Source organism: Psammomys obesus, unplaced genomic scaffold (assembly GCF_907164565.1).
Source record: "Psammomys obesus unplaced genomic scaffold, mPsaObe1.curated_primary_1811, whole genome shotgun sequence".
Classification (NCBI taxonomy): Eukaryota; Metazoa; Chordata; class Mammalia; order Rodentia; family Muridae; genus Psammomys; species Psammomys obesus.
The window spans coordinates 9,534,498-9,557,658 of record NW_026596149.1 but is presented as its reverse complement, the minus strand read 5'-3'; the positions used below and the strand labels follow the sequence as shown (position 1 = coordinate 9,557,658).

At 43.9% G+C, this 23,161-nt stretch overlaps 1 protein-coding gene across 3 annotated transcripts in view; it reads right to left on the bottom strand.

The window, feature by feature from the left end:
* Fam107b (family with sequence similarity 107 member B) overlaps nt 1-23,161 on the bottom strand; it is a 200,585-nt gene that overhangs the window by 54,792 nt on the left and 122,632 nt on the right. The window contains exon 1 of one of the 3 annotated variants that reach the window (XM_055593868.1): nt 7,222-7,352. The exons of 1 other annotated variant lie outside the window; for it this stretch is intronic. The gene's annotated coding sequence lies outside the window, so the exon portion shown is untranslated. Of the gene's footprint in view, nt 1-4,927; nt 5,054-7,221; nt 7,353-23,161 lie in introns of those variants that run through there. One more of the 3 variants, XM_055593867.1, reaches the window with a different exon arrangement.

The following is a 23,161-nucleotide window of genomic DNA, read 5'->3' as shown; positions in this document are numbered from 1 at the left end:
GAGACAGAACGGCATTTTACCTTTGAAAGGCTCCTGTGACGATACTACAGTTCCACTGAATTAAGAAGATGCAGAGAACTGGCAAGGAGGGTCTCAGCAGAAACCAAGGGTAAAATCCGGTCGTGAAGTACGTCCTTATTCCAAACAGCTCACTGCCATTAACAAGTCAGGGCTCATCAGTGCTTGGCCCAGAAAACACATGTGGCCAGTTCTTCCTGATCTACTCGTGTAAACTATTTGTTGAAAATATTCCCCACAACTTCAGAATACGTGTAATACATAAGGAATCCTTCTGTGATACAGGACATGAAATCTTCCAGTAGGAATGTTACATAGAAAAAAACTTCAAATATGCAGTTGGCACAAAGAGGAGAAAACACATTAATATCTAATGCAATTTCATAATCATCTTTAAAAAATGTATGATGCCTAATTAAACTCTATCCAGTAATAGTAAAGTCATAAATAGCCTCAGGGTACTTCATACAAAAATAGTATTTCTGGTAAACACCATATTTACAGCATAACTCAAGCATGCAAGCTCTGCCTAATGGCATAATTACGTGCTTTTTAACTTGGTGCCACTCTGATGTTATGTCCAAGAAAATTACCCCACAAAAGGATCGCTTTAAGATACCATAATATCCATATGGCAAAGTCAAACTAAAAATTAGGGACCAACATTGCTCCTAAAGCTACAACTTCAGACTTATCTGCAAGCCTGTTTTCCCTACTCGAAGTCTCAGCCCTCTCAGAAGCTTTCTATAAGGAGTCAGAAGAGCCCAGCAGGATGAAGAGGAAGTTCTATGAGGACAAAGCCTCCTCCTGATCTTCACTTTATCGCCCTGGGCAAGCGGGTTAGTCTCTCTGCACTTTACTCTCCTTGGCCACGCATGAACCACAGAACCACCCTCATGGACTCACTTGGAAGATCACAAACGATAACAGAGTTCAGAGCCGGGTACTGGTAAACCCTAACTCCTACTTTTATTAATGTCATCTGAAGGTACACACTGCTCTGGATGCCATCAGAAACTGTGCTGTTGGGGGTAACTGCCAGTGTGTGCGTTTGTTGCTAGCATTGTATTTTACAGGTAAGAAGATAGGATCCCAGGCTGGAGAGATGGCTCAGAGGTTAAGAACACTCGCTGTTCTTCCAAAGGTCCTGAGTTCAATTCCCCTCAACCACATGGTGGCTCATAATAAGATCTGGTGTGCAGGTGTGCAGGCAGAATGTTGTATAAATAACAAATAAAACTTAAAAAAAAAAAAGAAGAAGAAGAAAAAGACAGGATCCCTGGTAGGCCACTGTCAAACTTTAGTCTATGATGCTTCCAATTCCATGAGCACAGCTGACTGACAGGAAGTTCGACGCATTTTCCCCACCATTCCAGGCCTGCCTCCTTACGCCATCTCCTGAGGACCGGCCCACGTTCCAAGACCCCGGGGCATGCTCCACAGCAGCAGCTGACAGTCACAGGGTACATCGTCAGGTGTAAAAGACACGAAGGTAACAGTGAGAGGTAGGGAGGTGGAATGACCTGAGCTTACAAAAGCCGAAAAGCCTGTCTCACACCGTATACTAACTCACAGGAAGCCTGGCTGCATCCAGGCTTCTCTCTTCCAGGCATCTGTAGTACTCTGTGCAACTACAGAAGATAGGAAGAAAGAACAAGGGAGGGAGGGAGGGAGGGTAAGAGGGTGGGACTAGGATGAACTTTTGTCATACTTTTGTCCACAGTTGTCCCTATTTCAAAGACATCAGCTTTTTAGGGGAAGAACACTGACACAGAGACGTCCAGATGACATTCTTAACTTCGTCCAGGCCATATCTCTACCTTAGCCACTCATAAACAACCTGTGCTCACTTAGACTGTGGAAAAGTTCACTAGTATCCATCAGGCTCAGGCACCTTAAAAACCTGACTTTTCACTTCCACTGCAGAGCGCACACACTCAATGAATGTCGATGCCAGGCTTGCTTCCACAGCCCTCTTCTCTCCCACACCTCGTTATGACACTTTGGGAAGAATGCCAAAACCTGAGTCCAAGAATAGAATACAACGTGGAATTTCTAATATGACAACCAGATTATCTTTAAAACCCTCCAGGGAATATGACAAAAAGCCAGATGAAGAGGGGAACAGAATCTCTGCCCTCTCCAAACATCCCCATGTGACCGGCTGCTAAAATTCTTAGTTACAAGGCTAAGTAAAATGTGGACTCCAGGTCCTAGGCCATTTTAAATTTTTTTTTTTCACTACTGATGAGTCCTCTTGAGCTAAATGGCTAACAAATCATCACTAATTCTGTAGGCTGCCCTTCTGCTTTGCTGTGCTGAAGCTAATGCTTCAACAGAACTCCATTACCTTGGGTTTTTTTTGTCTGTTTTTTGTTTTTGTTTTTGTTTTTTTGCTATGTTCTAAGTGTCATATCCATGAAATCACCGCTAAAGCCAATGTTGTAAAGATTTCCTGTTTTCTTCTAGAAGTTTTGTGGAATCACCTAAGTATCTACCAACAGATTATGGATTTTAGACAGATGTGGTATATACTTACAATGGAATACGGTTCGGCATACTGTATACTCCAACCTTAATGAGCCCTGAAGGTGTCATATACTGAGTGAAGAAAGGCAGCGTAGAGGGCCCAATGTTGCACGGTTGGTTGCATTTCTGTGAAGTACCTAACAGTCAAGTTCACAGATTCAAAGGGAAGAATGATGGCTGAAAGAGGCCAAAGAGAGAGGGAACTGGGGACTTTCCAGTCAACCAGTCATCTCTAGAGAATAGCTTTGGGGCCAAACCTGTGGTCACCAATAATGGACATGACCCAGGTATCCTCCTGCCTCTGCCTCCCTGGACCTAATTACAGCCATACACTTCCCACAGCTTTTCACACGGGTACTGGGAATCCTAACTCGAGTTCTCAGGTCTGTGCAGGAAGTGCTTTATCAATTGAGCCATCTCTCAGTGCCCTATAATGAAAAACAAATTTAAGTGTAATTTTTAAAAGCCATAGACAGTCACAGGAAAGCACGAACACCAGTCATCTGGTCTCAGGGACCAAGTCTGGTGTGTTTACCTGGTACATAGGTGGTCAGTATTACCCAATTCAAGTTAACCCTCACAAAAGAGGAAAGTTCACAGTGATTTGCTAGAGGTCATCCAACTGTAACCTATATTCCATTCTGTTAGGAGAGAAGTCTTAATGATTCATTCTTAGGAAGCTTACAGAGGCCCAGCAAATTCCCTAACTAAAGCTTTCTGTGTCTCATGACGGCAAGGGCTTAATCAACAGCAGCCCAAGGCGGGTGGACTGAGGAGGGCCTCCTAATCCTGCAGCATGCTCTACCACCACGCCATGCCTGTGCACTATGGAGGCCCATGCAAACCAGTCATCAGTGCCAGTGTGCAGCTCCCTCAAGACCTCACACAAGTATGTGACACAAACAGACAGGCAGCCACACACACATGCACACACACACACCACTACTGAGGACACCAACCACAGGTCCAGCTGCTCACTGCCCTTTGCCTGATACTCCAACTTTGAGTGACATCTTTAGCAGGACTGCCCTGTGTTCCTCTAACGTAAGCACAGCCCTCCTGAACCTATCCCCTCTTCCTTCCTGTATCACACTGAGTATGGGAATACCCTGAAGCCAGTCCTCTCTATTTTCCCACAAGCTCCTCTACCTGCCTCTTCATCTGCAATAGAGTCTTCAGAAATGGGGGGGGGGGGGGACAGCTGCAGTCGGCTGACCTCTGTCTAACACCAGCATTCACTTCTCAGGGTCTCTAAGTCTCCACGCCATGCAACAACTGACTTCCAGAGCTGGACCTAAGATTTACTCTCAGCGGGGACGACGAGCACGTACGACGACATCTCTCAGACACTCTTCAATTCTGCACTAGAAACTGTCCCTACAACACAGTCAAACTCTAGAAAAAACACAGTGGCCCACCTCACCAGGTAGCTCAGCTAGCCCGTCAGCAGGCGTGGGCAACTCATGCTCTCGGGCCCCAAGTGTCTGGCTGACAACATCAGGCTTCACAGGGTTAGAAACTTAATCCCCATTCTTCTCTGTGGTTTCTCTCATTCTTTCAAATCAAAAAGTGCTAATTTCCATTCACAGCTCTAAAAGTAACAGCTGTTAAAAAAAAAAAAATGTGGGGTCACTCTGTACAGTTCTTAAAATATCACGCTTACCTACCCTGCAACAAGGGCCTAGTTCATCTTTTAACTACAATGAACTCAGGGCCTGGTCCCTAAGCATCTATACAAAGTCTCCCTCAGCAACCCCAGAAACAGCCCCCATCGACTTACCATGTCTAAAGGTAACCCAAGCCAGCTTCCCAAATTACTGTATTTCTTTCACAGTTAAGGCACAAAACCCATGGTACTAGATGGATAAAAGCATTCACTCCTTTAAATCTACTCCCCGTAAGTACTCGGGGTGAGGAAAAGTTCAGATGGAAAGGCGCAGCACTTCTCCACAGGAAGGAAAAAAAGAAAATAATAGATTGCTTCAAACAGGAAAGGCAAGAACAGGCAAAGATTAGACAGGGGAAGACACAAGGAAATAGGAAGTTCTTGTGGAGCCATGCCAAAGTTAGGCATAGCTATGGAGGCATACATAGATCTTTAGTTCAAACTTTCCCTGCCCAGTATGAAGCCAGTGAAGCCCAAAGCTGGTCATTTTCTCCCTAGCACTTTTTCTAGACCCACTTAGGTACATTTGGACTTACAAATGGCTGAAAATCCAGATCTCACTGAACCAAACTCACTTGAATTCTAGAGAGAAGGAGCTCTCTCTTAGACATTAACAACACTAATTAAGCCATAGTACTCATCTGTGTGTCCCCCGTTCAGTGAGGGGAAGTCTTCTACCCCTCAATCATCAGAGAAAATCAGTAAAAACCCTACCTTTACCGTGGTTATTTTAAAGAAAAACCAGCGCTATAGTGACTGAGACCCAGCACCTGTCGTCCTACGGTAACAGGGCTTCTCTGAGGGCCCCTCAGGTACAAAGCAAGTCCTTTAACCACATCCGCAATGGACTCTCCAACAACTGGCTCTTGGCATACACGGCAACCGAAATGAAGGGAAAGGCTCCTAAACTCTGACCTGAGGTCCAAGCTCACACTGTCCAAAGCACCACAGAGGGGGTGAAAAACAAGAACTGGGCACTCTGCAGTTTGTTTCCTCCTGGACTTTATTCTGACTCTTACATAGCCAAGTGCCATGACTAGAAAAGCAACACAGATCACTACAGAGCGCTAACTATTCTGCCCTCCACCCAGGGGCCGCCACAACCCTGCAACTGCTGCAAGCATTAAGGACCCCAAGGACAGATAAAAACCTCCAAATGGGAGGGACAGCAGCAAAACCATGTACCTGAGAGCACACAGCCACAACTTCCTCCTTACCATACCTCCCAGCTTCAAAAGCTATTGCATCACCTCCTGAACACCCTGCCTCTACAGGGCTGTCTGAGTCTTCTCTCCACTGTGCACATTAAAGAATTCAAACATTATTTTACAAGGGGGAAATAAAAATAACAAGCATGTCCACTGGCCAAATATGTAACGGAATGGCCCTCAAAACTCCTCACTGTGCAGTGGAAACTTATTTTACTCTCTCAACAAAAATTCCGCCTCAAGCATGCGTGGTGCATATGGAAAAACAACTGCTATTCTTTCTACAAAGCAGCTCTTTCCAGCTTGTATTTCTCATGAATTTCAGAATGTTTTTAAAGAAATATTTGCCTTTTAAGCAGTCAGTCCCAAGTTACTCCTGAAATCCAAATGGAAAAATATATATATGTATGCATGTACGTATATTCCATAAAGCCTTTTGTGAGCTCTCGACAGTAAACTGCAGAGCACATTACTTTTTCATTCTTCCCTCTCCCTTCTGAATAAGTAGTTACTGGCAAGGCTCTGAGAAAATATATTCCAAAGCAAGTTGTTGCTCTAATCCTCTGTCAAACTGGCAAAGGAATATTGCAAAGTTGTCAATATTAAATGTTATACTTTAGACAAGCGTAAAGGTTAGGAATTTATTAATAATGTGTTCACTCGGTCTCTCTTGCGCTCTTTCTCTTTTCCCTAGCACGAATAAAGCAAGCATGCCTTCTTCATCCTCAGGGTATATTTTGGGTGGTGTCCACATGAGTGACCTTTTTTGTTTTGGTTTGTTTTAATTTTCACAAATATATATTATATAATCGGAAGTGTAAAGCCTGAAACTACAAACATTAAGAAACTGTCCCTAGCCGGACACCTGTGACAGGATTTAAAGCAACGTTAACAGCTTAAGGTGTCCAGATGATAGAAGGGTGGCCTGCCTAGCATGCCTTTGCTAACTGGCCTGCCTGTTAGCAAAGAGGTGCAAATTCAGAAAGTTAAGTCTGACACGCCTCATTCTGTTCCTGTGTTGGTCCCTTCAGCATTCTATGTAACTTCGCTTAGCAGTCCTGGACGAAAATCTTTCTGAGAAGGGACTGGTATGGTATGGTTGGTGTCTGCATTTCATCCTCTCAACAGGAACCTTCTGGATTTCAAAGAGAGCTGGGACGCTTCACTTCCCGCACACATGTCAAAACTTGGCTCTAACGCATCCGATTACCTCCCAGTCATCCAGGAGGCAATCACGAAACCCAAGGAAAATGCTGGGACTTCCGCGCAGACCTCACCCAACCTCCTGGCTTGACCGGACTCAGCAGAGTCCAACGTAGAAAAGTTACTTGCAGAAAGGAAACAGTGTCACCACCACCTTTCAAAGCAGTGCGACCCCGCCTTTGTCTGCCGGGCAGGGGCTGGCGTCGGGAAGCTGACCCCATCCTGCCGCCGGGGCAGGCGAGGCGGGCATCTGGCCGCGGGCAGCGCAGCCGCTGCAGCCTGGGTCTGGGGTCCGGGTCTGCAGCGCCGAGGACGCAACAATGAGCCGAGCAACAGCCTGGGTCTGGCCTCCCCACCGGGGTCCCCTCCGCCCCAGCGCCCCTCCACCCGGGCCGCCGCCCGGGCCCTGCACCCTCGACCTCCCCAGGCAGCGCAGGGGGCCACCAGGCTCCCGCCACCGCCTGCGCCCCAGGGACCCCGCGCTGCAGGCCAAGCGCAGGATTCCCCCGGGTCAGGCAGGCGTCGCTCTCTCCCGGCGGGCGGCCGCCTCGCAAGCCCCTCGTCTTTGTGTGAGAAGTAAGTGTGGGGCCAGCCTACCTCGCACAAAGGCGCGCTGCTCCCCGGCGCGCTCCGCCGCTGGCGGTGGTACCCGGCACCTTGGGAGCCGAGGTGGCGAGAGGGCGGTTCCGACGGCGGTCGCAACGCCCGACTGAAGCCCGTCCGGCTCAGGGCGGCTCTCACACCCGCGGCCCCGCGCGTCAGAATTAAGTGGCGGGGCGGGGCCGCTGAGTCATCACCAGGCCACGCCCCAAATATAGGCCACGCCCCCCTGCTCCGAGCCTTCAGCTTTGGTTGGCCCTGATGCAGAGGAGTGCAGAGGAGTGCTTTGGGTCTTGGATCAGGTGGCAGGAGTTGAGTGCTTTACTTTGGTTAGCTTGGGGACCCAGGAAGGAAGACAGGAGTAAAAATTGTCACCTGTCTAATGGAAGGAGACAGATTCAAGTTCCCTGCGCCTACAGTGTAAAGATTCAGTATGCACCTGCTTGTGTGTGCCGCCACTCATCTTTCTGTCTCTCTTTGTATTTGTGTCTCCATGTCTGTGTCTCTCTCTTGCTCCGCCTCTATTTGCCCCTCTGTCTTTCTCTGGGTGTCTTTTCTGTCTCTGTTGCTCTTTTGCATTGTTTCTCTCCTCTCTCTCTCTTTCTCCCCCACCTCCCTCTCTCTCCCTCCCTCCCTCTTTCCCTCCCCCTGTCCCTTTTCTTCACTAACTCCCCCTTTCTTCCTTCTTCTCCCTCCCTCCTTCCCTCCCTCCCTCCCTCCCTCTCTCTCTCTCTTTCTCCCTTTCCTTTCTTTCTCCAGTCCGCTGAAATGCCGCCAAATATTTTTGGAAGAGAACTCAAAAGGAGTTTGTTATACTTAACATAAACTCACAGTCAACCCAAGGCTCAGAACCCCAAACCCTGGGTTTTCCTCCCCACCCTCATCAAAGGGCAGCTGAAGACTTAAATCAAGGAAGAACTTACTGATTTTTTTTTTTTTTAATTCTCTCCAATTTTCGTTCTCTGGCTCGCTTACGTTGAGTTGTTTCCCTGGCCACCTCAAAGATTCGAAGATTACCGCCTACCTGAATGGCAGCAACTACAAAAGTAGGAGCTGGCTCAGGGTGAAAACAAGGCCAGCAGGTTGATGGATTCTATACCAAATGCTTTTTCATTTTCTTGGCAGCGGATGACTAAGGATTCATTTATTAGGAAACTTTTCTGACTCAAAGAGCTTAGGTCATATTTGCACAGAAAAATAAATGCTCTGGATGGATTTCAGTGACAAATTGCTTATTCCAGAGGTATCTGTCCTACACGGCATGCTCAGCCAGCCCCTGGGCATCTGCCCAGCCCAGAAGCAATAGAATCACTCGCCCCAGGGTTTACATTACTTCATGCTGGTCTAATACTGGTAACTTTGCAACATTCCTTTGCCGCTTTTACATAGACTTAAACCAATGACTTGTTTTGGAATATATTTTCTCAGAGCCTTCCTAGTCATACAGCGCTCTGCTCATGCCTCACTCACAGTCTGCCATTCCTCCTCACACCTGCTTCGAATGGTGGTGCTTCTCTTCACTGGTTAGCCACTAACCAGAACTCGGGATCTAGCCTAGATTCCTACTCCTCTCCACTCTCCACACTGGTGTCAACCCCTAAGTTCCCATATGATGGCTAGCTGTCGCCTCCCTCATCTCCTGTAAGTGCCACACTTGTCTCTGGGCTCTGTTGCCGTAGTATGGCAGCAGTGTCCCAACCGTTCCTAACCACCACCGTCAGTGTCCCAGGTGCTTTGTGGGTGAACTTTTCAATACAAACTTTCAGCTGCTGCTGCTGCTAAATTCTCTGTTGTCTCAGCTCCTTTCCCTGCCACTTTCACAAAACACCTGTTAGAAGCAAGGGATGGGGACTTACTCTGGCTCAGTTTCACGAGTTGGTGTCCTTCCTGGTGGCTGGTGTATCTGATGGCAAGTCCTTACACCATGAGTGCCCAGGAGCACAGAGAGTGAGGGTAGAACCAGGTGCCAGTTATAATTTTCAAAGCCCACGCCAGCGATCTACACCCTGAAGATTCTGTAGCCCCCAAAACCCCACCACTGGCGGTGGGCCACACACTGAAAGCGTGAACCTATAAAGAACATTAGAGATTCTATGTCTAACATGTAACAGATTCTCCAGGTCCTGCTACAAGATGGCGTTCAAGCTGCTTAGTGCAGTGCTCCAAAGGAAAGCACCCTTCCCTGAAACCACCTTGACCATGGTCCCATGCTCATCCTACTTCCCCTAAGCACCTAGGACTCTGCTCCGCCACTATGTCACATTTGCTGCATGGCCCTGCTCTGTGACCATTGAAGCCAGGCTGTAGGGTGAGTAGGTCACCTACTAAGTTCTTCCACACACTTCTGCCCCTGCATCCAAAAGCTGCTCTGAGTCGACGGCTCCTCTGTAAAGCCTTCACTGACCCGCTCTAACCAAATGGGTTGATTCTTCCCCTCTGTACCGAGCACAGCACTGTAATTACCACAGTGCATTGCTGATATGCGTTCCCTGAGTGCATATTACGCTTGCCGTACATACTTATCTATACATCCTCAGGCTTAATTTAGCACGTGCCGTAGAAGAAGTGCTAGGGTGTAGATTGTATAGTCTTCATAACATACAAATGGAAATCCTAACCACCCCCATCCCAGTAGAGCTGTTTGGCAATAAGCCCCGTATAGAGGTAATTAAGTTAAACAGGGTCATGAGTTAGATACTAGTTGCTTTTCTGAGAGAAGCAATATTTAGGAAGAGCATATTTTCTGCACATAGTTCAGGGAGATAGGCAGGTACATGACAGAAGTGTGCCATGGTCGTGCCCATGGTACCTACCCATCCAGAAGCAGAGAGAGATGAATGCTGTGGTGCTCAGCTCTCTGCCTCCTTTTGATGTAGCACCAGACCACAGCCCACAGAATAGCACCACCCACATTTCATGGTGGCATCCCACTGAATAACCTAATCTTTATAGTATCTGAGCAGATATACCAAGGGGCTTGTCTCTGGTGATTCTAGACCCTGTCAAGCTGACAATATTAAATGATCTTATAGAAAGAAAAGTGGCAAGCTCCTCCTCCAGTCTCTCTCTCTCTCACACACACACACACATGCATGCACGCATGCACGCACACACATGTTCATACACATGCACAAGGACACAAAGAGAAGGCGGTTGTCCAGAAACCAGAACAAGAGGCCGAACCCAGAAACAACCTTCCTGGCATCTTAACCCTTACATTCTAGCCTCCAAACCTGCATCAAAATAAAATAAAGGGTCTTGTTTATACCTGACAGTCTGCAGTATTCTTTTATGGCAGCCTGATCAGATATCATAAATAGCACGATTTGGACCCTCACTTTGGTAAGACACTCCCCAGCCAGCATGCCTGACTTATCCCCTCAAAGCAGACTGCACAGACTTCCATGCTGTCAAACCACTGGGTAGAGTGTCTGAATGTGATAAGTGACCACAGAGCCTTCTGTCCCTGCCCTCTCAGAGAAATGAAAACACGTTTGTTCTGCCATCTGAGATTAAAAAAAAAAAAAAAAAGCCTTCAGAGCCTAGCCTGTGGTGTCAGGTACCACATATCTTTTAACCGCAAACAAATAAGAGTGAGAACAAACATTTGATTTTTAAAATACAATTGGAGGTAGGCAACACCCGTTTATGAAATCCACTTTTGATAAGTTCAGCTAAGCCGACTTGATTTGGTTATCCCTAGAGCCGCCGTGGGTAGACCCTGGAAATAAGAGCTTTAATGCGAGAGGCACTGATGGTCACACTCTTAAACAGCCAACCCCAGTGCCTTCGTCACAGCTGGCGTGGAATCAGTGCTTGTTGAATGGGTGAACCCAGAACTTCTGAGCACAGCTGGACGACTTAGAAGACCCACAGGTGATTCAACACTCCACTGGGAGTCTGAACATGGACAGGGCTCTGGGACGAGGATATAAGTGCATACTGAGCTGCACGTGGACTTTCCTTTCTGGCTGGTTCATTTTTGTTTTTTGCTGTTGTTGTTGTTTTGTTTTAATCAGGACAAGGGGGGCCTTGGCAGACTGACTTAACGCCAAATAAAACACAAAAGGAAAACTCTTCAACGTTTCTGAGTAATGTATCCCACCATTGTGACAGATTGTATAATCTCACATTACTGGAAAATGTATCTAGTCATTAGCACCATAAGGTCACTCATGAACTTGGCATTAGACTCATGATTTTGCTATGATGGAAAGGAGGAACTTTTAAATTGATTCCTAAAGAAAACTGAAGAAAAAAGAAGAGAGCATTTGGGAGCATAAAGTAAAGCAAAAAATCAATTTGGATTAAGACATGCTGGTTTTGTGCTCTTCTTTGGTCATTCCCTTATGCATCATCTTGGCAACCCTTACTTTGTATCCTAACCATCATCCAAGAAGGCTCTGAAGAAACAAGGTGAGCATAACTGTGCCCTGAAATAATTAATCCTTGCAGATGTACAATTTTTTGTACCTTATATCTTCACTATGTCTCATACACACGAGTCAATAATTCATTCAAAAAACAAATAAAATTTTTATCTTGAAATAAAATGTTGAAGCCTTATCCAGATCATGCTCTAATATCTAATACCTATTAGAACATTCATTACCTAATACATTACAACAATTAGGTCAAAACTTAGTGTCTTAAAATAAAGATGAGTAATTTGTCCACAGTGCTGTGGTATTGCAAACGAGGCTCAGCGGGTAGATCTCAATTCTGTTCTACGTAGCAGTCACATCCAGCCTGGCTAGCTTCTCTGCTAAAGAACTCACGAAGATAATCCAAGGTGTTTTATGGCTCAAGAGTTTGTGGTTCACTCTTCCACACACCCCATCTTCGAGCTTTGGGTCCTTTTCTAAACTCATTTGGCAGAATTTCATGCCTGTTGTTGTAACATTGAAGGTCTTGTTTGGGGGGTTGTTTGTTTGTTTTATTGTTGTATTTTGTTTTGTTTTGTTTTGTTTTGTTTTGTTTTGTTCTTGCTGGATGTCATCTAGGAGCCATTCAAAGCCCCTTAGATCTCCCCATATGCTTCAATGGATGGACCTTTCCACCATTAAATTCTTCAGTGCTTCTAACCAGTGACTTCCCTCTCAGTCTCTATTGAAAGAAAGGTCAGACCTTCCCTGAATCTAAAAAATCCCCTCTTAACGTGGCATGTTTTGAAAATGGTTTGAGTTGTATCTTCTCAAAAAGCTCCTGTTCTGGAAGTGTAGCAGCGGGAGGCTGTGGACCAAGAGATGGAGCCTCGTGGGAGCGCCTTAGGTCATTGGGCCTTCAGAAGATTCTTAAGCCCAGCCTCTCTGGCTTCCTGTGTCAAGATGTGATCACTTCCTTCCACACATTCAAATTTTAATGACATTCAGCATTTCTGTCATAACCCTGATAGAAATCAAACAGAGAACAACTGATCTTGAACTTTTAGATGGCAAACCCATGAGCTAAATAAAACTTTTTTCTTCATAAAATTAGCCTGTCTTAGATATATTGTTATGGTACACGACAGGACAAAGTTTAGCATATTGTGGAATAGCAGAAGCAAGGCATGGGTGCTCTATAGGCCAGTAGGTTGGAGGATACTTTAGAACTCCACCACACACATGTAAACATGGGTAAATGGGTACAGAGGCAGACGGACATTCTCTCCTCTAGAATTTCTAAACCTTGGGTCAGCAAGCAAGATGAGTCAGTGGGTAAAGGTGTTTGCTGCCAAGCCAGACAACCTGAGTTTGGTCCCTAGAACCTACCTGGTGGAAGGAAAGAATCAGCTCCTACAAGTTGTCCTCTGACCTCCACATGCCCATAAAATAAATAACGTAAAATGTACTTGAGGGCGCACAAAAGAAGGGAGTCCTTGGTAAGTATCCTACACAGAGTTCATTTACACAGCTAAGCCAGAAAGCCCAGGGCTGAGGATGCTTGTGTGGGTGATAACTGGCTGGATATAGTTCCATCCCGTCACCCAGATTCCACAGTTCAATACACAGTACTGTTCTTTAAGCCCTGATGACCTGGATACTGAAAAATAGGAAAAGGAAAACAAAGCTAAGAATATTTCACCCTAATTTTATAGCTTAAATAGCATAGTGATGTGAATACGCTATGTTCTGCTTATTTTGATAGCCTGTTTGACACAGTTATTATATAACTATAACCTGGTAGTCTATCACCCTGGGACTTCATTTATAGAACTCACTTGTGGAATATTTTGTGAAAAGTTCTATGGCTTCTTATGCAAAGACAATGTACACATACCTTCTAAAATGAATAGTGCTTGGAAGACGTGACGGAGAGTCTTAATTGTCCTCAGGATGGATTTTAGATCACTATGGAAACAAATCTCTGGACCTGTTTGTGAGGGATGGTCTAGGTTAGATTAATTGAGGTGGGAGTATCCATCCTAACTGCGGGTGTTACCTTTCTACGGCACAGGGTCCTGGGCTGACTGAAAAGAAGAAAACAAGCTGAGCAGGAGCTGCCCCAGGCTCCTGCTGCCTGCCTTCCTCACCTTGGTGGCCTATGCATGTGAACTGAACCGTGAGCCAGAATAAACCCTCATTACCTAAGTTGCTTTCACTGGGTGTTTGGTCAGAACAAGAAGACAAGTAATTAATTCAGAAGGGGTAAAAACAGCATATGTGAATTGGCTTATAGCCCATAAGCCTGCTTTAATAACCTGTTACATTAAACAATCTCTGTTGTGAGCACTTGTGAGCAACGGTATAGAATCATTTCATTAAACATGCTAGTAATATATTAACAAAATATGCTAACAGCTAATTGCATGATAACAAAATAAATATTCTCCCAGTAGGACTGCCCATTACAGAGCATTCCACAGACTCCCTGCCAGAGCTACACCTCGTAAGCTGACTGAACACTTCCCTGTTTCTAGAGAGATGAAGGACTAATTTCAAAAAACTTACCATATTTATTTCTTTAAACGTCTAATTCCCTTTTAAGAAAACACATGTTCTATATTGTTTGGACCTTTAAAATCAAAGGGGCTCCATGAAATCCCGGTTCTGATTTGTAGTTATCATGAAGAACCAGGAGAAACAGCTGTGAGTTCCATAAACAATTACCAACAGTGTAAAGATCTGAGCTTCACATCTTTTTCTTCACATGAATCTAAAGCCAGAAAAGAAGGATTTCCTGAGGTCTTCCTGTGTATTTAAAATGAAAAGTCTGTGAAAACAAAACAAAACAAGAGGGAAGAGCGCAACTGCTCATCCTGTCAAAAAACATTAAGATTGCGAGCAGTGCCGTTAGCTGAGGCGGTTCTGCACCTGACCAGTGACGTCATACCTCTGTAGTGCTCACTTCAAATGACTAGCATGGAGGACACACATATCACACTCTACTGAGGAATTTGTTCTGAGTGTGGTCTGTTCCGACTTAGTTTTTCCCTTTGACATTCATCGTAAATTCATGTCCATCAGCAGGAACAGCCCTCAGAGGGCTCGATTAACTACCAGATTGTCTTCTTTCTTTATTCCTTTACCTTGGATTTGGTGTAATGAAGCAAGTCCATGGAGTGATGAGATGACCAAGGAGATGTGCTCAGGTGGAGCTATGGGCTCTTAACTAAGAGTGCTTGCTCAGTTCTCAGCACTCACTGAGTGGCTCAAGATGGCTGAAACTCTAGCTCCAGGGGATCTCACACCCTCTTCTAGTTTCCAGTGGCACCTGCACATACATGATACGCAAACAGACAAACAGGCACCCATACACACACACACATAGCAATAAATAAATGATAAACAAACTTACAGAGATCTGTTTTTTTCTAGTTTCAGCTTTGCCACCAGGTGACTCAGGACAGGGTATTTAACTCACTGTATCCTTCCTCTTCCTCTGGACCCAATATGTACAAAAATTCCACAGTCGTGTTTCTGCCAGACTTGGTTGAGGAGCAAAGCTGTTTGATCTACTTGAAGTTTACTGGTAAAGTCCAAAGTGCAGCGAACGTGAATTCTTGCCAGAGGTTTTCTTACTAGCTTTGCTTACAGAAGCATGTCTCCCACATTTAAACCGCTAATGATTGCTGGATTTTTAAAGTCCTTTCCCCTGTTAACTTTCTTCTGTCTGCTCCAACCAACTATACTATGAACTGAAGCTCTCGCTAACATCTGCTTTCACTGGATCATGTGAAGAGGACAGCAAATCAGAAGGACAAAGAGACAAGAAGGGATAAAAGTCGGTCTCATACAGGTCCACCTCCCAGACATTTGCCATCAGAGCTCTGGACTTGCTGTTCTGTCTCAGCTTGCAGCCTGCCCCGTGACCTCCTCCTCTAAATAAACAGCTGAAAGGTATTGTGGAGCGCAGGGAGGAACGCCTGCTTTCCTCAGCTCATTTTTCTTCACAGCAACTGTTTAAGCCATTTGCTATCATCAACACTTTTCATATACAAGCTGGCATAAGGAAAGAAAGAAAAGGCTATCATAGACACTATCTTGATCTATGAGAGACCAAGAAAGTTGGTAACTTTCTGTCCAAAGGAATGAAAGACAGAGAAGCAGAGACAAAAAGCCACAGAAAGGGAACATGTTTAAAAAAAAAAAAAAAAAAGAGGAATGAAAATGAAGAAAAAAGCTACAGATTCTCAAAATGGGGAAAGAAAATACTAAACACCGTGACTAACTTAGTCTGGAAACTGACATGAGTTAGAAAAATAGAGCATGGCTGCGCATGCCCACGGTGAAGCAAGAAACCTGGAGATGACTGCTAGCTTTCAGTGAGCTAGTCAGCAATCACAGTTTACTCACAGGACCAGAAGAAGCTGGCTCTGTGAAAAGCAATTGTAAGATTTGTTTATTCTCAACCTTCTGCTTCTTCAAGAGATGGCTTATCCTCATCCATGTGACTTCCTTCTTAGCCTCAAGCCTGCTTATCAACTATATAGCAGATGGTCTCTTTGCCACACAAACGTCAAGACAAACTTCTCCTACGTTTGCCCGGCATCTGCTTAGGCAACCACGCCAGGCTACCGTCTTCCCTACACAGATCTCATAGTTTCTTCCCCCACCTGCCTCCCTGAAGCTCTGCCTGAATGGCAGGTGCAGCCCTCACGGAGTGAATAACCACTCTACCTGCCTGCCTCCTGGTTGCTTCTGGAATGTGTGCGGTACATGTCACACAATCCCTCAAGCCATCTTGCAAGGCAGCCACGTGAGCTAGCCTAATCAAGGAAAGATAACCCCCTCCCCCAATTCCCTTGAGCTAGACCACTGGCTTCTTCTTGTTGTTGTTCCATTAAAGTCAAAGTACCATAACAGGAAGATGATGGATCTGGGGCCAAAAGCTCTTGCCATTCTAGCCTGGCAAGCTGAGCTCTATCCCCAGACCATGTTGTAAGCCTGATACAGTAGCACACACCTGTAATCCCAGCACTCCTGTAGAGACACATGACAAGTCCCATGACAGGAGAATTGGCTGGGAGCTCAAAGGCAGCAGAGACCCAGGCTCAAAACACAGAAAGAAAAAAAAATCTGCTGCAGAAATCTTGTCATCTGACATCATACTCACAGACACACACACAAACACACGCACACACACAGAGAAACACACACACACAGACACACATATGATCATTAAACAATTCATGTTTAACAATTTTAAAGTTCCGTCTTTAAGAAAGGACTCTTTTGCTGGAAATGAAGGACTCCGTGCTAGACAGCTTGACCTATAAAAGGTAGGAATCCCAGGGTTGATGCCCAGCACTGCCAAAAATGGAGGGAGCTGTTTTCTCCATTAACTATTATCCTAAGGAGTTGCTGTTGGTGATTCCTTACTGGCTTTTTAAGTGTGTCTGTGAGGAAAGGAGTAAACTGGATTTGAGAACAGAATTAAAAGTACGTTTAAAAGGAAAGCAACAAGGCTGTCAAGGTAGCTTAGCAAGAAAAGGCACTTGTCACACAATCTGGACACCCAAGTTCCATTCACAGAACACACACAAAGGTGGAAGGAGAGAACTGCGTTTACAAAGTTGTCTTCTGATCTCCACCCCTGTCCTATGGCATGTGTCCCCTCCCACACAAATCATGCATAGACATCTACAGTAATAACAAAATAATGAAAAGTTCAGTATCTGCTGTACTGCTCGTTTTTAAAACTTTTTTTATGCAGGGAATTTATGCTTCTACCTCCCTTCCACCAACCCATTAAGTCTAGGTGAGAGAGAGAAGGTTAATGGGGAGAAGAGGTGCAGACCCCTTCACTTCTGGCTGTTCAGGATCGAGTGGTTCTTTTGGGGGCTATACCAATCTCCATCAACAGCAAAGAGAACAAGCAATCTACTCCATTACCAGCTGTGGACAGTTATCAGCTGTGGACAAACTAAAACCCCACACTTGGGATTAAAACAAAAACATATTTACATGACATAACTGAGTTTTCAAAGACACCAAAACTTCTGTTACACTCTGCATTCATGAAGCTAATAATTAAGAATATGTCCTACATTATAATTTTTATACTCATGATTTTTACCTTAATAGCTTGCAAACTTTGAAAGCAGATGACATTTAACGTTCAGATTTCCTCTATGATTGGTATAAGAAGTCCATATCAAAAGCTAGACAAATATTTGTTGAATAGTGTTAACAATCCATAGATGGAGATTGAGAACGTAGTGTCAAGGTGTGTGTCTGGGATGTGGGAATCCCTGGGTTCATTCCTCAGCACCAAAAACCACACCAAAAGTCACTATGATGGAAGAATTTAAGACATCAGTGAGGACTGGAAGGATGGCTTAGGGGTTAAAGGGCACGTACTCCTTTGACAGAAGAACCAGGTTCAGTTCTCCACACCCATGCCATGTGGCTCACACGCATCTGTAACTCCAGGGGCCTCTGTGGGAGCTTGCACTCACGTGAACATATCCACATAAAGACACACAAGAACACACATAATTTTTAAATAAAAATAAATATTTTAAAATCTATACTATTATAAGTTCAGTAGAGTGGCTCACGCCTATAATCTCAGCATTTGGAGGGTATGGGCAAGATCAAGAGTTCAAGGTCATCCTTGTATTCATACCAAATTCAAGGCCAGCTTAGACCATCTTAAACTTAAACTTTTATAATAACATGCAATACTTTCTAAAATATGTTAGATATTTTCCTGCTACATTGAATAAGAGTATTGAAAAGCATAATTTATTTTAGCTTGCTTCTTAAATTTTATCTATGTTTACTCTTAGGCTTTCATAGATCTTAGGGCTTTCAAAACTACATTTATTTATTTATTTATTTTTTTCTTTAATTGCAGGGCAAAGACATGTGCCATTGCATATATGTAAAGGTCAGAGGACATCTCAAGAGAATCAGTCCCCTCATTCCATGATGTGGGTCCTGGGGAATGGAACTCAGGTCATCAGGCCTGGCAGCAATCACCTCTATCTGCTAGGCCATATGTCAGTCCATGACAATTTTTAAATTATGGTTATGGTCTGCTGTGAATGGCAGAACTTAGCATTTCACTGGAAACTTGATAAAGCTGAGCTTGGTGTTCAACACACATTTACCAGCCCTGCTGTTTTGGGATTGGTTTTATACAAAAATAAATAAATAAAAATAAAACAACCTTGATCCACTTCATGGAGCGGCTGGAAACACCTATCTCCAAACTTCTAAACAGCAAATGAAAAGAGAAAGGCTGTTTTTTAACTGTATTTTCTACTATTCTCAGTGCTTTCCCCATGACATGCAATAAGCCCAGGGGACTATTAATGAGGCAGTAAATTAATATTCATGAGTTGGAGTCCCACCAAAAAGCTGATAAAAGGTATTGTCCCACGACCTAGGTTGGACTAGTATTATAGAGCAGAGAGACTCAGTTGGCATATTGCTGGCAAGTTCCAGGCAGAGTTTCTTCTTGGCTTACTGAAAAGCACAACCTTTCACTGAATAAGAGAAGATGTAATGAAAGATACACTTGGGTCCTTTTAAAAATCAGTGAAAAAGAGTGGGTGAGTAAAAGTTTAAAAATAAGGCAGCAGATGGGTGGATAAGACAGGCGAGGGAGGAAAGGGGTAAAACAGGACAATAAGAGAAAAGGGAGAGAGACGAACCCCTGGCAGGAAGTGTTAACCACAGGCGTTTGGAGTAGGCAGTAAGAGAAGGAAATAAAGAGGCAGGGAAGCAAAAAGGAAGCGGGTAGGAAGAAAGACAGGATATTTTAAGGCTGTGTGTGTAAAGGTCATGGCCTCCCTAAACTGTGAGTTAAAGACTAAGGAAGCAGACTTTCCGTTGAGGGATCCTTGCTGTCCCTCCTGGCCCTTGTTGCACACTAAGTTAACAAAGTGCTGTTACTGTGCCCCAAAGCTGGGGCTCCTATTGGTTTAGATCCTTGGGGGACAAACCTGAAACTACAAATATGGGAGAGTCCTGGCCTTGTGCATGAGAAACCAAGCCATGTGGGAGACCCCTTGTCAAAACACAATGATATCCCTCAACATCCACAGATGCATAACATCATACATGTTCTGATACCATGGGAGTTGAAGCAAAACCTGTCCAGAGAGACAAAGGGGACTCACAGGGGTGGTGCAGAAGTGGAGGACAGTAGGTTTAAGGCAGAATATGGTCTATAATTATACGACATTGTATCATGTACAATACAAAAAAAGTGAAATAAATTAAATAACTGAATTGCTCTACTTTTATTTTTGTTACTGTGACAAATATCCTGACCAGAAGCAACTTTGGGGGAGAAAGGAACTATTTGACTTACAGGTTCATCACTGAGTGAAGTTATCACAGGAATGTGCAGGCAGGCCTGTTTGATACGCCACAGACATATCACCTCTCCAGCCAAGAAGCTCACTTCACAGCCAAAGCGGTGCGGCAGGAACCATGAGCATGCTGCTTACTGCCTAGCAGGGAGGCTTACACTCAGCTAGCTTTCTTATGCAGTTCAGCACCATCTGCCTAGGAGATGGTGCCACCCACAGTGGGCTGGGCCCTCTTACATCCTTTTAACAATTAAGATAATTCCCCACAGACATGCCCACAGGCCAATCAGATGTAATCAGTTCCTCGATTGAAATTCTCATCCTTGATAGGTCTAGTTGATGGTTAAAGCTAACGTAGACAGATAGCAATTGAAATGTGACAATGTAAAATCATTTTGTTTTTTGTTGTTTTTTTTTTTTTATTTGAAAGGTTAATGCATCAGATTTCCACAACTGATGACTTCTTAGAATTGAGGAGGCATAAAAGTAACGGTGTACATTTGACTGAGAGCCAAACTGAAGAAAACCAAGCACCAGCGTCCTGTGAATGAAGGCAGGACATGGCCTGTCCAGGAAAGGGGCTAAGGGGAGAAGAGAAACAACAGGGAAGGAGCAGGTAGCTAGCACGGTGATAGCCTGCCTGGACAGATGGGACAGGCACTGGGAGCCTCGTTGCTGTTTGGATTTAAGGGTTGTCTTAAATCCCAGGTTGTCTTATGGACTGTGCCTTGAAAAGATCACAGCCCTGTCACTAGAAGCCCAAGTCCAGCCATGTTGGGATTTTCCTTCATTTTGCTTTTGTTCTTCACTAGGTGTCCTAAAGCACCCAACAATATCCAGGTAAACTTTCATCGCCAGATTAGAAGCATTTATAACAATGAAGTTGGGGATCCATTCATCCCTTGAATTGTGAAGAATCTTGGGTCCTGTATTTTAAAGTATTTTTGGTGTTCAATTTGTAGTTTATCATATAAAATATATGTAAGAGTTTTCTTATTCATTTTGATAATTTCACTCATGTGTAAGATATATTTTGATTACAGTCATTCTTATTACCCTCCCTGTCTTCCCACTTCCTCTAGACGCCCTTTTCCTCTCAACAAGTTCCCTTCTATTTTTTCTTTAGAGAATCATAAAGATATACTTTAAACATCTATATTTCACCAAACTGCAAAATCTAAAAGAAATTGATACATTCTAGATATATAAAACTACCAATGTAAATCATGAAAACAATTTTAAAAGATAATAACATCTAATAAGATGGCAGTAGTTAAAAATCTCCCAAATAAAGTGAATCCAGGACCAGACAGATTTGGTGCAGAATTCTACCAGTCCTTCAAAGATCACCAATACTCCTCAAGTGATTCCATAAAATAGATAATGAAGGAAAACTTCCAAATTCTTTTTACAAAGCCAGTGTTACCCTGATACCCAAACTAAACAAAGACCAAACAAAATTATAGAGCAATATCTGTTATGAACATAGATGCAAAAATTCTCAATAAAATGCTTGAGAACTGAATTCAAAAAGGATTATCCCCCATGATCCAGTTGACTTCATCTCAGAGATTCAGGGATGGTTCAACCCACATAAATCAATAAATGTGATCTACCATAGGACAGAAACCACATGGTTATCTCAGTAGATGGAGAAAAGGTGTGTGACCAAATCCACTTTTCATGTCTTCTTATATAACCCACTGAGCTTGGTTAAACCCCTGATAAACCCCTGGTGGATAAACCCCTGATGTAGCCCATAGACTCAGTCTCCAACTGGGTTCCCTAGTAAGGGGAACAGGGGCTTTCTCTGTCAGGAACTCAGTGGCAGGCTCTCTGATCACCTCCTCCTAGGGGATGCAGCCTTGCCAGGCCACAGAGGAAGACAATGCAGCCACTCCTGATGAGATCTGATAGGCTAGGGTCAGATAGAAGGGGAGGAGGACCTCCCCTATCATGTGACTAGGAAAGGGGCATGGGAGGAGATGAGGGAGGGACTGGGTGGGATAGGGAGGAAATGAGAAGGGGGCCACAGCTGGGATACAAAGTGAATAAATTTTAATAAATAATAATAATAATAATAAAATTTTTAATTAAGAAAAAAATAAAATTTAAAAAAAAATTAGTTTTTTAAAAAGTGCCTGTGTGTAAGTTCTTACTGGCAGGGTGTAAGGGGTCTGAACTGTAAATTGTTATTACCAGGGTTTTTGAGTTTTGCTCTTCTTAGAGGTATGTGGTGCTTTTTGTTTTCATTCCCCTAATGTATTACGATATCGAACATATTTCCTCTGTACTCACTTGCTATATCTAAACCAATCATACTGTCTGCAAAATTCTTTTAACCAGTGTTTTTGGTTGTGTGTTTTCTAAATGAATTATAACAGGTGGATTTGTGTGTGTGTGTGTGTGTGTGTGTGTGTGTGTGTGTGTGTGTGTGCGCGCGCGTTTCCTCTCTTCTTGTCTTTCCTTTGCTTTTGTTTTGAGACAGGGTCTCACTATGTTGCCTAGACTGGCCTTTCAATCCTCCTGCCTCAGTCCACCTAGTGCTGGGATTTAAGGCATATGTAACTACTCCTTGTTTGTTAAGACTGGGTTTTCTTTTGTTTTGTTTTTTGAGACAGAGTTTCTCTGGGTAGCTTTGGCTATCCTAGAACTCACTCTGTAGACCAGGCTGGTCTCAAACTCAGAGATTTGCCTGAGTGCTGGGATTAAAGGCATCCTCCACCAGCACCAGGCTGTTTGTTAAGAGTGTTAAAGAGTTGGGGGTTTTTTTGTTTGTTGGTTTTTATTTCCTTGATGGATTATATATTTAATTATTTATTTGAGACTTACCTCATACTGTTTAAGTTCATGACAATCCTCCTGCCTCAACCACCCAAGTGCTGAGATTATGGATATGAGCACCAGAAACCATTCCGTGTATGTCTGGAAAGTATTTGGAAAGCAGAAAGTATTTTCTGCTCATCTGTGAGTTTTTAAAGATTATTTTCTTAATCCCTTTTGAAGAAAAATAAATGAACATTTTTTTTGAGGTTACTGTTTTTGTATCCTCTCTGAAAACAAATCAATGTTCCAAATACTTTTTCTCGTGTTTTCTCCTAGGAGTTTGAATATTTTAACATTTTCATATGGCACTAGACACAGGTCCCCTTTTCATTGTTCCTTTTTTTTGTCATACAGTCATTCAAT